The sequence below is a fragment of the Fukomys damarensis genome, unplaced genomic scaffold, assembly GCF_012274545.1.
Source record: "Fukomys damarensis isolate Sample0158 unplaced genomic scaffold, DMR_v1.0_HiC HiC_scaffold_24, whole genome shotgun sequence".
Taxonomy (NCBI): Eukaryota; Metazoa; Chordata; class Mammalia; order Rodentia; family Bathyergidae; genus Fukomys; species Fukomys damarensis.
This window is the reverse complement of record NW_022900936.1, coordinates 692,246-704,504: the sequence shown is the minus strand read 5'-3', so window position 1 is coordinate 704,504 and position 12,259 is coordinate 692,246.

Sequence of the window (12,259 nt, the reverse complement as noted above, 5' to 3'; positions counted from 1 at the left end):
CCTCTCTCAGGTACCCAGCGCCGCACACCGTCCCCTCCCTGGGTCCTGGGCATCTATCTGCCTGTGCTCACGGCCCTCACCAGACCTCCACTCTAACACCTCTTTCCCGCCAGCTGGCCCCCTCTGATTCCAACAGCTTGTGGCCCCCGAGGCCAGGCCAACTCCCAGGCCCTCCTCGGCCCCCAGCTCCGGGAAGGACAAGAGGGCGGCTGGAGGGCCTGTGCGACCCAGAGGTCCAGGAGTGCCCTCCATCACCCGCAGGGGTGTCAGCCTCCTGTCCCCCGCTGTGAACCCTCACATCAGCCACACTGACCACTGGCTCCAGCTGGAAATCCTATCAGGTCAGTGGTCAGGGCACAGGGGGCCAACGGCCCTCCTCCAGCAAGCTAGTAGGGACCCAGACCTGGGCTTTCTGATGCACACTTTTTTAAGTGTTAGAAGAAAGAAAGAATTATCAGCTCAGAATTCTATGTCCAGCAAAAATAACCCTCAGAAATGAAGGTGAAGCAAAGACCTTCTCAGAAGATGGAAAACTCAGAATTTGCTGCCAGCAGATAGACCCTAAAGTATGGCTAAAATGTTCACCAGACAGAAATGAGGGAAACCTCGGGATCAGGAATGAAGGAAAGGGGCCCGGGGTTTCACTCTGTGGTTCCACCACCTGCTTTGCAAGCATAAGGACCTAAGTTTGATCCCTGGTGCCAAAAAAAGAAAAAGAAGGAATGAAGGAAAAACAACAAAATGGCAAATATTGGGAAAATATATGGATTCTTTACTTCAGTTCTTTTAAATAAGTATGATGACTGAAAGCAAATTACTGCAGTCTGGCGAAATATTCAGCAAACATAGCTGTGACAAGTAAGATGACTTCAGTGCACAGGACAGAGGGCACAGAAAGCCCCATCAAGGTCAGAAAGTGATCAGAAGCAGAACCCCTGCAATGGCAAAATGCTGACCCTAGTACTCCTGAGAGGTTAGGACACACAGTGTAACTCCCAGAAGGCTGCCGAGTGTGTAACAGGCTATATGATCAACAACCACTTAAAATAAAATGCTAAAAATATTCACATAACCAAAACAAAATGACAAGAATGAGGAAACAAAGGAATAAAAAATAGAGGAAATATGCAGAAAACAAAATATAAAATGATAGGCTTGAATCCAAATACAGTGATACCTTGGTTCACAAACATTCTTTCTACAGTAATCAAATTGTATGAGAACCAAATGAAATTTCCCCATAAGGTCAACATTGAACCTAACCATTGAATTTGACTCAGTTCTCATCCAATTCAGTTTGCTACCAGAATCATGGAAATAATTAAATTGCAACTCAGTAACTACATTAAATGTAACTGGCCTAAAATAAAAGACAGAGATAATCACTGTGATCTTTTTGGGTGTGTGTGGTACTAAGAATTGAACCAGGGCCTTAGCTCTACACTATATCCTACCTTCTCCAACCCCATCCGCTTTTCTTTATTTTGAAGTAGGATGTGGCTAAGTCACTAAGTTGCCAGGTTTGGGTTTGAACACATGATCCTTCTGCATCCTTCTCCCAGAGTGCTGGGATTACAGGTATGCAATCCTGACCCCCAGCACAATGACTCTTTAGAAGACTCACCAATATACTGCCTGGAAGAAATTCATTTCAAAGATAATTTTGCTGTGACAGTGAAAAAAAAAAAAGGAAGAAAAATATACCATGCAAGTACAAATATTAACAAACTGAAGTGCAATTATTAATATCAGATAGACTTCAGAGGTCAGAAAATTACATGATAATGAAAGGATCAATTTGCCAAAAAGATGCAATAATGCTAAGAGTGTGGGCAATTGACAACACTGCTCCAAACATGTGAAGCAAAATCACGAAGACAGAGTTGATGAAGAAAGACAACTCCAGAATTATAATTAATGACACTGACCTGTGTGGAGTTCACGGATCCTGCTGACGCGTGATCACACTCAGCCAGACAGAGCCAGCCACCCCTGCTTGTGCATGTGGGACTAGACATCTCCAGGGCAGTACAAATCCTAAACAGGTTACAAGAACTGACTCATACAAAGTGTGGTCTGTGGGCATCATGAGATTAAGCCATTATCCCAACAGAGATTATAACATTATCTCTAAATACTTAAATGTTAAGCAACATAGTTCTAAATAACAGGAAAGCCTCAAGGGAATTTAAAAAATATTTAACTCTATTAAAATGAAAACATCAAAATCCATGGTACGCAATTAGAACAGTGCTCCGAGGGAAATGTACAGCACAGAATATCTATATTACAAAAGAAAGATCTCAGGGCCGGGGATTTAGCTCAGTGGTTCAGTGGCCTGCTTTGCAAGTGCAAGGACCTGAGTTCAATCCCTGGTACCAAAAAAAAAAAAACAACCCTCAAAAAACCCAAGTTTCCACCTCAAGAGACTGCTTTAAAAGAGCAAAACAAATCCAAAGGGGGTGGGGGTCAATAGAACTTAAAAAAAAAACAACTAAGCAAACGCAGAAAGAAGATAACTTCCAATTTCATCAATAAATAAGAAATAGCAAAACTACAATGACCTTGCTGACATTAAAAGGAAAATTGGGTACTATGGACAGACCCACACAGAATTTACCAATTGAGGTAAAGTAAACCCACCCCTCAAAAACAGGAAACTACCGAACTTATCCAGGGTGAAAAAGAACATCTGAGTGTGGTTCCATAACGTTTTTTTCAGACAGCATCTCAGTGTAGGAATACTGGGCTCAAATTTGGAATCCTCCTGCCTCTCCGTCCCAAATGCTGGATTACAGGTGTGTGCCACCACACCATGCTCAGTTCCTAACTAAATGGAATTTGTAGTGAAAATGTCTTCCAAAAGACAAATATTCTGGTTGGTTTCATAAGTGACTTCTACCAAATTTTTAAAGAGGAAATAATATCAATTACACCTAACATCTCCCAGGAAGTAGAAATGGGATACTTTCCAAGTGATTCTATAAGACTAACATCTGACACCCAAACTAGGCATAAACAGCACAAAAGAAGAAAGCTGCACACTGGCATTCCTCACTAATCATAGACAAAATGCTCGCAAACAAAAACAGCAACACAGAAAGAGAAGAGCAAGCCAAGACCACTCAAGGCTTATTCCAGGAACTTGGGCATTAGGTGGACTCATGGAAGTCGGCTCAGCTGGGAAAGGACAGGAGCTGGAGCTCAGCATCCGAGTGGATTTCGCACACACAAACAAATGAGCAAAGTCACTCCACAGGGTACATGCTGAGTGGTGCTATTTGCTCAGTATTCTGAAATAACATGAAATAATAAAGCCAGGGAGACTCAACAGGTTGACATGGCCAGGCCCAGGGCAGCAGCAGGGTGTCTGCGGGAGAGGCTGGGTAGTTATGACTGTGGCCATGGCTACACAGGGCTATAAATCTGTGAGCAACACATAGGAAAAAATGCCTGTAAAAGCTGATGCAGATCTGCAGTTTAGTTGAACTTGGTGCCAAGGCCCCTTTCTTGGTTTCTGTGTGTTTTAAATGTTCCTAGCATAACATCACTGGGGAGTAAATAAAGCCAAAGCAAGGGGACAAAGGAGAAATCAGCTTTTTTTCCCAACTTATCTGTGAGTTTAAAATTATTTCAAAAGTAAAAAATCAAAAGTAAAGACAAGACACTTCACAAAGAAAGCTGGAAAACAAGTGAATTCATGAAATAGTGCTGGCACCAGTATAGTCAGGGAGAGGCTCATTAAAACCATGACCAGCACAAGTCAGTAATTGTAATCCATCACACAAGGAGAAGCAGACATAAATCTCATGATCACCTCAACAGATGCAGAAAAAGCTTTTGACATTGGCATAAAACAAAAGATTTTACAAACAAAACCTTAGTAGCACGGGAACTAGCACAGAGAATCAACAACTGGGATCTCATCTTACTAAAAAGCTCCTGCATTTCAAGAGAAACCACCAAGAGAGGTAAGAGGCAACCTACAATGTGGGGAAAAAATTTTACCAGCTGTTCCTCAGGCAAAGGACTACTATCTAGAATATATGAACAACTTTAAAAAAAAATCAGATCCCCAATTTAAAGACCCAATTGGTAAATGGGCACTGAAATAAACAGACATTTCTCAGACAAAGAAGCAAAAGCAGCAAATAAACATATGAAAAAATGTTCAACATCACCTGTCATTCGAGAGATGCTGATGAAAACAGCGCTGAGATTGCACCTCACCCCAGGAAGATTGGTGGGTATCAAGAAATCAACCAATAACAAATGCTAGCGGGGCTTTGGGGAGAAAGGAACACGTCTCCATTGTTGGTGGGAGTACAGATTGGTGCGACCACTGTTGAAATCAATATGGAGATGGCTCAAAAAAAAAAAAAAGATTAGATGTCCCATTTGACCCAGCTATTCTCCTGCTAGGTATCTTCCCAAAAGAGTTAAAAGAATCATACCAATTGCCCATGTTTATAGTGGCACAGTTTATAATAGCTAAGACAGTACAATTGCCCATCAACTGGTGACTGGATAAAGATGTGGGTTTTTTTTTTAATAAAATGGAGTACTACTCAGACATAAAGAATGAGAAACTAGAGTCATTTATAGCTAAATGGATGCACATTGAGACCATATTCTTAAATGAAATAAATAGGACACACATGTATAAATACTGAATGGTTTCTCTGGTGTGAGGAACTGCAAGTGTAAATAACGATCAAAGTGAATAATAGCTAATTTGAAACAGGAAGAAAGGACTAAAGGGAAAGAGGAAGTGGGAGGAGTAGGGAAAAGGAAAGAAGGGAAATGAAAAATGGAAATAAAGTCTTTGTAAATAGGGAGGGGTGGAGGGGTTAAAGGGAGGGCAGGGAAATGGAGATAAAATAAGAATCAAGATATATCATGGAAAGACACAAATTCCCAGTGATGAATATTGTATATTTATATCTAAAATGTACCAATACACTTAATGCAAATAAAATGTTTTTAAAAAGAAAAAGCCTTTGACAAAATCCAACCCACTATCATGATAAAAATACTGAAGAAGATAGGTAAAGAAGGCCCTTATCTCAATCAGAGAAAAGCCATTTATGACAAACCCATGGCCAACTTTATATTAAATGGGGTGAAGCTGAAAGTTTTCCCTCTAAAATCAGGAACAAGACAAAGATGTTCACGATCACCACTCCTGTTCAATGTAGTTCTGAAAACATTAGCCATGGCAATCAGGCAAAAGAAAGAAATAAAAGGGATGTATATAAGACGGATGAACTCAAAGTATCATTCTTTGCAGATGACATGACCCTGTACTTATGAAGCCCCCAAATACACCAAAAGACTCCTAGAATTAATAACCAAATTCAGCAATGTAGCAGGACATAAAATCAACGCACAAAAATTAGTAGCATGCTTGTATACCAATAATGAAATAACTGGAAAATAACTCAGGAAAACAATACCATTCACAATAGCACCAGGAAAAATTAAATGCCTAGGAATTAACCTAAGGAAGTGAAAGATGTCGAGAATGGAAACTACAGCATTCTGAAAGGGAAATTGAGAATGACATTAGAAAATGGAAAGATATCTCCTGTTCCTGGGTAGACCCAAATGCATGCAGTCCTCGGTGGGCTTTTTCAGAGGTAGGTGAACCTAGAGTGTGTGACGCTGGGATTGATTCATGGTGCAATGCTAGGCTCAAGGGCATTAAGATTAAGGGTGTAAGTGCTACCCTCCCTAAGTAGTCTGAATAAAATAAAAAAGGGCACAAAGACACTGGCACAAAGGTCCCTTGCTTTGCTATTGTCTGCCTGCCATAAACTGTTTTTCCTCTGCAATGCCCTTTTGCCATGCCACCCTGCCTTGGAGCTGCCTGAAACCTATAAAAACTATGAGCTAAATATCTTTCCTCCCTTAATTTGGGGTGTTAAGTATTTTGTCTCAACAATAAGAAAAGTAACTAAGACACCATACCTCCAAAACTGATATACAGATTTAATGCCACCCCAATTAAAACACCACCAGTATTTTTCACAAAACTGGAGAAAACAATCCTAAAATTCATATGACACCAGAATATACTCAAAGTAGCAAAAGCAATCCTGGGCAACAAGAGCAAAGGGAGGTATCACAATCCAGCCTTGAAGTTATATTACAAAGTTACTGTGATAAATACAGCATGATACTGGCACAAAAATAGACGTGAGGATCAATAGGACAGAACAGAAGATGCGGAAACAAACCCAAGTACATTTAACTATTTTTATTGGTAGATTTCAGATATACATAAGGATAACATTTATCGTATGGAATTTTTACGTGATCTGTCTTGGTGCTTCTTTTTTCCCATTCCCTTCCTTCTTTACCAAAGCTTTATTTCCATTTTTCCTTCTATTCTTTTTTTCTTGTCCCTTCCTTCCACTTTCCCTTTCCCTTCCCTTGTTCTCCTTGTTTGAACATTTCCTTTTCATTTCCCAATGTCTACTGTATATTTTGGTCCTTATTTGCACTTTTGATTTCTCACATTAGAGGAACAATTCAATATTTAAACATGTATGTCCACCTTATTTCACTTAAAAGTATGGCCTCAAGGGGCATCCATTTAGCTAGAAAGATCTCAAGTTTATCCTTCTTTATGGCAGAGAAGTTTATATCTTAAAAACCACATCTTCCTTATCCATTCATGTTTTGATGGGCATTTGTTCTCTTTCCAAGATTTAACTATTGCAAACTGTGCCGCTATAAACATGGGTGAGCCTATATCGCTGTGGTGTGATGGTTCTGATTGTTTGGGAAGACACCAAGAAGGGGAATAGCTGGGTTGAACGGAACCTCTAGTTTTATTCTGTTGAGGAATCTCCACACTGATTTCCACAGTGGTTGCACCAGTCTGCGCTCCCACCAGCGGTGGAGAAGGGTTCCTTTTCCCACAGCCCCTCCAGCATTTGTTATTAGCTGATTTCTTGACAATAGCCATTCTTTCTGGAGTGAGATGAAATCTCAGGGTTGTTTTAAATTGCATCTCTCAAATAACACGTGATGTTTAACATTTTTTTCATAAATTTATTTGTCATTTCTCTGTCTTCATCTGAGAAGTGTTTATTCATTTCAGATGCCCATTTTTGGATTAGGTCTTTAAATTTGGAGGTTCTGATTTTTTTTTTAGTTCTTTATATTTTCTAGATATTAGTCTTTTGTGTGAGAATCAGCAGGCTGAAATTTTTCCCCAAACTGTGGGTTGCCTCTTCACTTTGTTGGTTGTTTCTTTTGCTGTCTACAAAGTTTTAAATTAGATTAGATCCCAATTGTTGATTCTTTGTAATATTTTCTGTGCAATTAGGGTTTTGTTCATAAAGTCTTTTTTTATACCAATGTCTTCAAGAGCTCTACTTATTCTTTCTGCTAGCAGATTTGGTGTTTTTGTTTTAATAGTTATATCTTTGATCCATTTCAATTTTAGATAAGTGTATGGTGGAAGATATGGATCTAGTTTTAATCTTTGTTTTTCAGCACCATTTATTAAAGAGGCTATCGTTCTTCCGGTTAATGCCTTTGGGCTTCTTTGTCAAAGAGAAGGAGGTGAGTGTGTTTGCAGTTGTTTCTGCATCTTCAGATCTGTTCCATTGATCCTTGGGGTTTTTTTTTTTTCCAGTACTATTCTGTTTTTATCACATTAGCTTGGTAGTATAAATTTCAAGTCAGGGATCGTGATGGCCCCTGCCTTGCCTTTGTTTTCCAGAATTACGTTTGCTATTCTAGGTCTCTTCTGGTTCCAAATGAATTTTAGGATTGTTTTCTCTAATTCTATGAGATATTCTAATGCTATTTTGATCAGGATTGCATTGAATCTGTATAGCAATTTTGGAAGTATGGCCATTTTCACTAGATTGGTTCTTCCTACCCAAGAACAAAGGATATCTTTCCATTTTCTGATATCCTCTTCAATCTCCTGTTTTAGAGTACTGTAGTTTTCAATGTAAAGATTTTTACTTCCTTCATTAAAGTAATTCCTAGGTATTTCTTTGGGGTGGGGTGCTATCGTAAAGGTATTATTTCCATAATCTCTTCTCAGTGAGTTTATTTGTTTACAGAAATGCTATTGATTTTTGATTGTTGACTTTGTATCCAGCTATACCACTGAATTTGGTTATTAAAATTTTTGGGATCTTCTATATAGAGTATCATGTCATCTGCAAATAATGATAATTTAACTTCTTCCTTTCCTACCCTTATTCCTTTTATTTCTTTCTCTTGTCTAATTGCTCCAGCTAATGTTTCCAAAATGATATTGAATACAAATGGCTATAGTGGACATCCTTGTCTTGTTCCTGATTTTAGAGTGAGAACTTTCAGTTTTGTCCATTTAGTATGTTGGCCGCTGGTTTGTCATAGATGGCTTTTATCTGATTGAGATAAAGAATATCTGTTCCAATTTTCTGCAGGATTTTTATCATGAATAAGTGTTCAACTTTGTCAACACTTTTTCTGGATCTATTGGGAAGATCATGTGGTTTTAGTCCTTGGCTCTGTTAATATGGTGTGTTACATTTATTGATTATATATGTCAAACTATTCTGCACCCCTGGGATGAATTCTACTTGGTCAAGGTATATAATCTTCTTGATGATTTGCTGCATTCTGTTTGCTATTATCTTACTGAGGATTTTTGCATCTATGTTCATCAGGGAGATTGGCCTGTAGTTCTTTTTTTTGGTTGGATCTTTCTCTGGTTTTGTAATGCTTGCTTCCAGGAATGAATTTGTGAGTATTGCTTCCCTTTCAATTTCCTTAAAGAGTTTGAGAAGTAGTGGTATTAGGTCTTCTCTAAATTTCTTGTAGAATCTATCAGGACCCGGGGTTTTCTTTCCTAGTAGGTTTTTAATTATATCTGCAATTTCGTTGTCTGATATTGGTTTATTTAGAATTTATTTATCTTGATTCAATTTTGGTAATTAATATGTATCTAGGAATCTGTCCATATCTTCTATATTTTCCATCTTATTAGAATAGTTTCTCAAGGGAGGCATGGATGATCTGGATTTTTGCAAGGTGTGTTCTGATTTCACCTTTTTCATCCCTAATTGCATGGATTTGAGTCTTTTCTTCCTTTTTTTGATAAGGTTGGCTAAGAGTTTGCCAATTTTATTTAATCTTTCAAAGAACCAACTCTTTGATTCATTGATTCTTTGTATTATTTTTTTAGTCTCCATTGAGTTAATTTCTGCTCTGATTTCCATAATTTCCTCCCTCATATGGGCTTTAGGGTCAACTTGCTCTTCCATTTTCTAGAAGCTTAAGATTCTACATTAGGTTGTTTGAGCCTGCTCTGTTTTCCTGATATGGGTATTCACTGCTATAAGTTTCCTTTGTAGTACTACTTTCATTGCACCCCATAAGTTCTGGTATTTTGTATTGTCATTATTGTTTAATTTTAGAAACAATTTCTAATTTCTTTTTTAATTTCATTTATGACTCGCTAGTTGTTCAGGAAGGTGTTATTTAATTTCCATGCGTTTATAAATTTTTTGTGGTTTCTTTTGACCTTGATTTCCAATTTTATTGCACTATGGTCTGATAATATGCATGAGATAATTTCAATTCCTTTGCATTTACTTAAGCATGTTCTATGAGCTAGTATGTGGTCTAATTTGGAGAAAGTCCCATGCAACTGAGAAGAATGTGTATTCTGATGTTGTGGGATAGAACACTTTGTAGCTATCTACTAAGCCCATTTGTTCAAAAGTTTGGTTCTGTTCTGATATTTCTTTGTTGATTTTTTTTGTCTAATTGGCCTGTCTACTTGTGACAGTAGGGTATTGAGATCCTCCTTTACATCTGTATTAATGCTTATTTGATTTTTTATGTCTGTTAATATTTGTTTTTATAGTCGGGTGAATTGGTATTTAGTGCATATATACATTTATGATTATTATGTTTTCCTCTTGAATTTTTCCCTTTACAAGGATGTAGTAACCTTTTTTGTCTCTCTTAATCAATCTTGGCTTGAAATCTACTTTTTTTCTGGGTTTCTGTCACATGGGGTATTATTTTAGATCCTTTGACTTTCAGTCTATGAATTTCTTTTACTAAATGTGTTTCTTGTATATTGTTGGATCTTCCCCCTTGATCCATTCTGCCAGTCTGTTTCTTTTTATTGGTGAATTTAGACCATTTACTTTGATGACTATAACTGATACATATTGACATATCCTTGTCACGTTATTTTCCTGTTGTTGGTTCCTTTTTTTCCCTCTCTGTTTAATTACTTGCCTTGCCTGATGGATTCATTCTGTTGTGGTTCATGTTGTCATCCTCATTATCTCTTTCTAGAATGTCCTTCAGAACACTTTGGAGTGGTCATTAATTCCTTCAAGCGTTCTTTGCTATGGTAGTATCTTATTTTTCCATCAATTTTGAAAGATAGTTTTGTCAGGTACATCAGTCTGGGGTTGGAAGTTGTTCTCTTAGGGCTTGACATACTTCACTCTGATCTGTCCTTGACTTGAGGGTTTGTGTTAAGAAGTTTGCCATGGGATAATGGGCTTTCTTTTATGTGTGATTTGTTTCTTTTCTCTAACAGCTTTTAATATTCTGCCCTTGTGTTGAATTTCTGGAATCTAGACTATTATATGCCTTGGTGTAGTTTTTTAAAATCATAGCTAATTCGAATTCTATATGCCTTATTTATCTGTATGTCAAGTTACTTTTCTGTGCTTAGAAAGTTTTCTGTCATTACTTCTGTGAACAGGATTTTTATGTCATTTGTGCTATCTCCTGCTTTTTCATTGACTCCACCCAATCTTATGTTATTCTTCTTATGTCATCTAGCAACTGTTGGATTGATTTTTTGTGGTCCCTTGTTATTTTTAAGAAATGTTTCTTTTCATAATTGCTAACCTCAATTCTTTCTTCTGTATCTGACATTCTGTCCTCACATTGGGTCATTTTGCTGTATATACTTGCAGTTGAATAGATATCCTGGATATCTGTTTCATTGATTGCATTTCCCTCCTATGTTGGACAATAATGGTTTCCATAATTTTGCTAAGATCCTCTATTTTTTAATCTGTATCTGCTCTAGAGTCACTGACTATATCTTTCATTATGGTCACCCTCTCTGTAGTTATCTGAGAGATTAATTCTGATCTGATTTTTTTCTATGATCTCATTTATCTGCTTTGTTACTTCCACTGTTACCACTTCAGAGAGTCCAGAAGAGTTACTCTCAAATTGTTCCACATTATTGCCATCTTAGTTTGCCTTTGGTGAGCTGGAAGTCTGGGGTTTCATCTTACCTAAGTGTCTTCTCATTTCTTTTCTTTTAGTTTAATTTTTGGATTGATGCTTATAAATTGCTTATGACAAATAGCTTTATTGCTAGTATTTAGAAGCCTTAGGGAATGACCACTTCTCAGAGATGTCTTTCAGGCTTTTGGGTTTTGAGTCTGTTGCAGGATCCTACCTCCTCAACTTATGGGAGATGAGAAGTTGCTGCATATTTGGCCTAGCCACTTGTTCTTTGGCACTGGCCTATAATATTGATTATGACCCTTAGGCAGTGTCAGTCTTGGCATATCAGGAAGAACTGATTAGAACAATTATGTTACCTTGGCTAAAGTAATACAAACAGCAACAACAATAGCATCAAATACAGCCTAGAAAATGACAAGCTATGGTAACTATTTATTTCCCACTTTTAACTGGATGAACTATATTTGTGGCTATGTAACAAAATCTAAAACACACCAGAAAATTGTGTAGAGTAAATATGCCCTCAATATGGTGATTTTATCCTCAGGGGAGAAAATTTAAAAGAGTTAGGGGGAAAATATAGAAATAGAAGAAGAGGAAGAGGAAGGGATTAGAAGCAGGCTGGAGGACAACGATCATGCAAACTTTGGGAAACCAGTGAAGAAGACAGATGGGAAAGAGGGAAGAAATAAAAAACAAGAATAGAAAAACAACAAGAAAGCTAGAAACAATGTTCATACTCATATAAAAACAAGAACAATCAAGAAAAAAAGAAAACAAAAAACAAGAAATGCAAAAAGAAGAAAAACAATGTCCACTTCAGGACATCACTGATAGACAGAGTGGGCAGACAGAGCCAAGATCTGTGCTAATTAGTTAAGTTAGCAAACCAGGGGTAGATTCACAGTGGGGTAGTGGGTAATCCCAGCAAGTCTACACCTTTAGTTCCACTGAAGTTCAGGCTAGTTTCTGGCTGTGAGGCTGGAATCTGATTTATTCAGCCTACAACAAT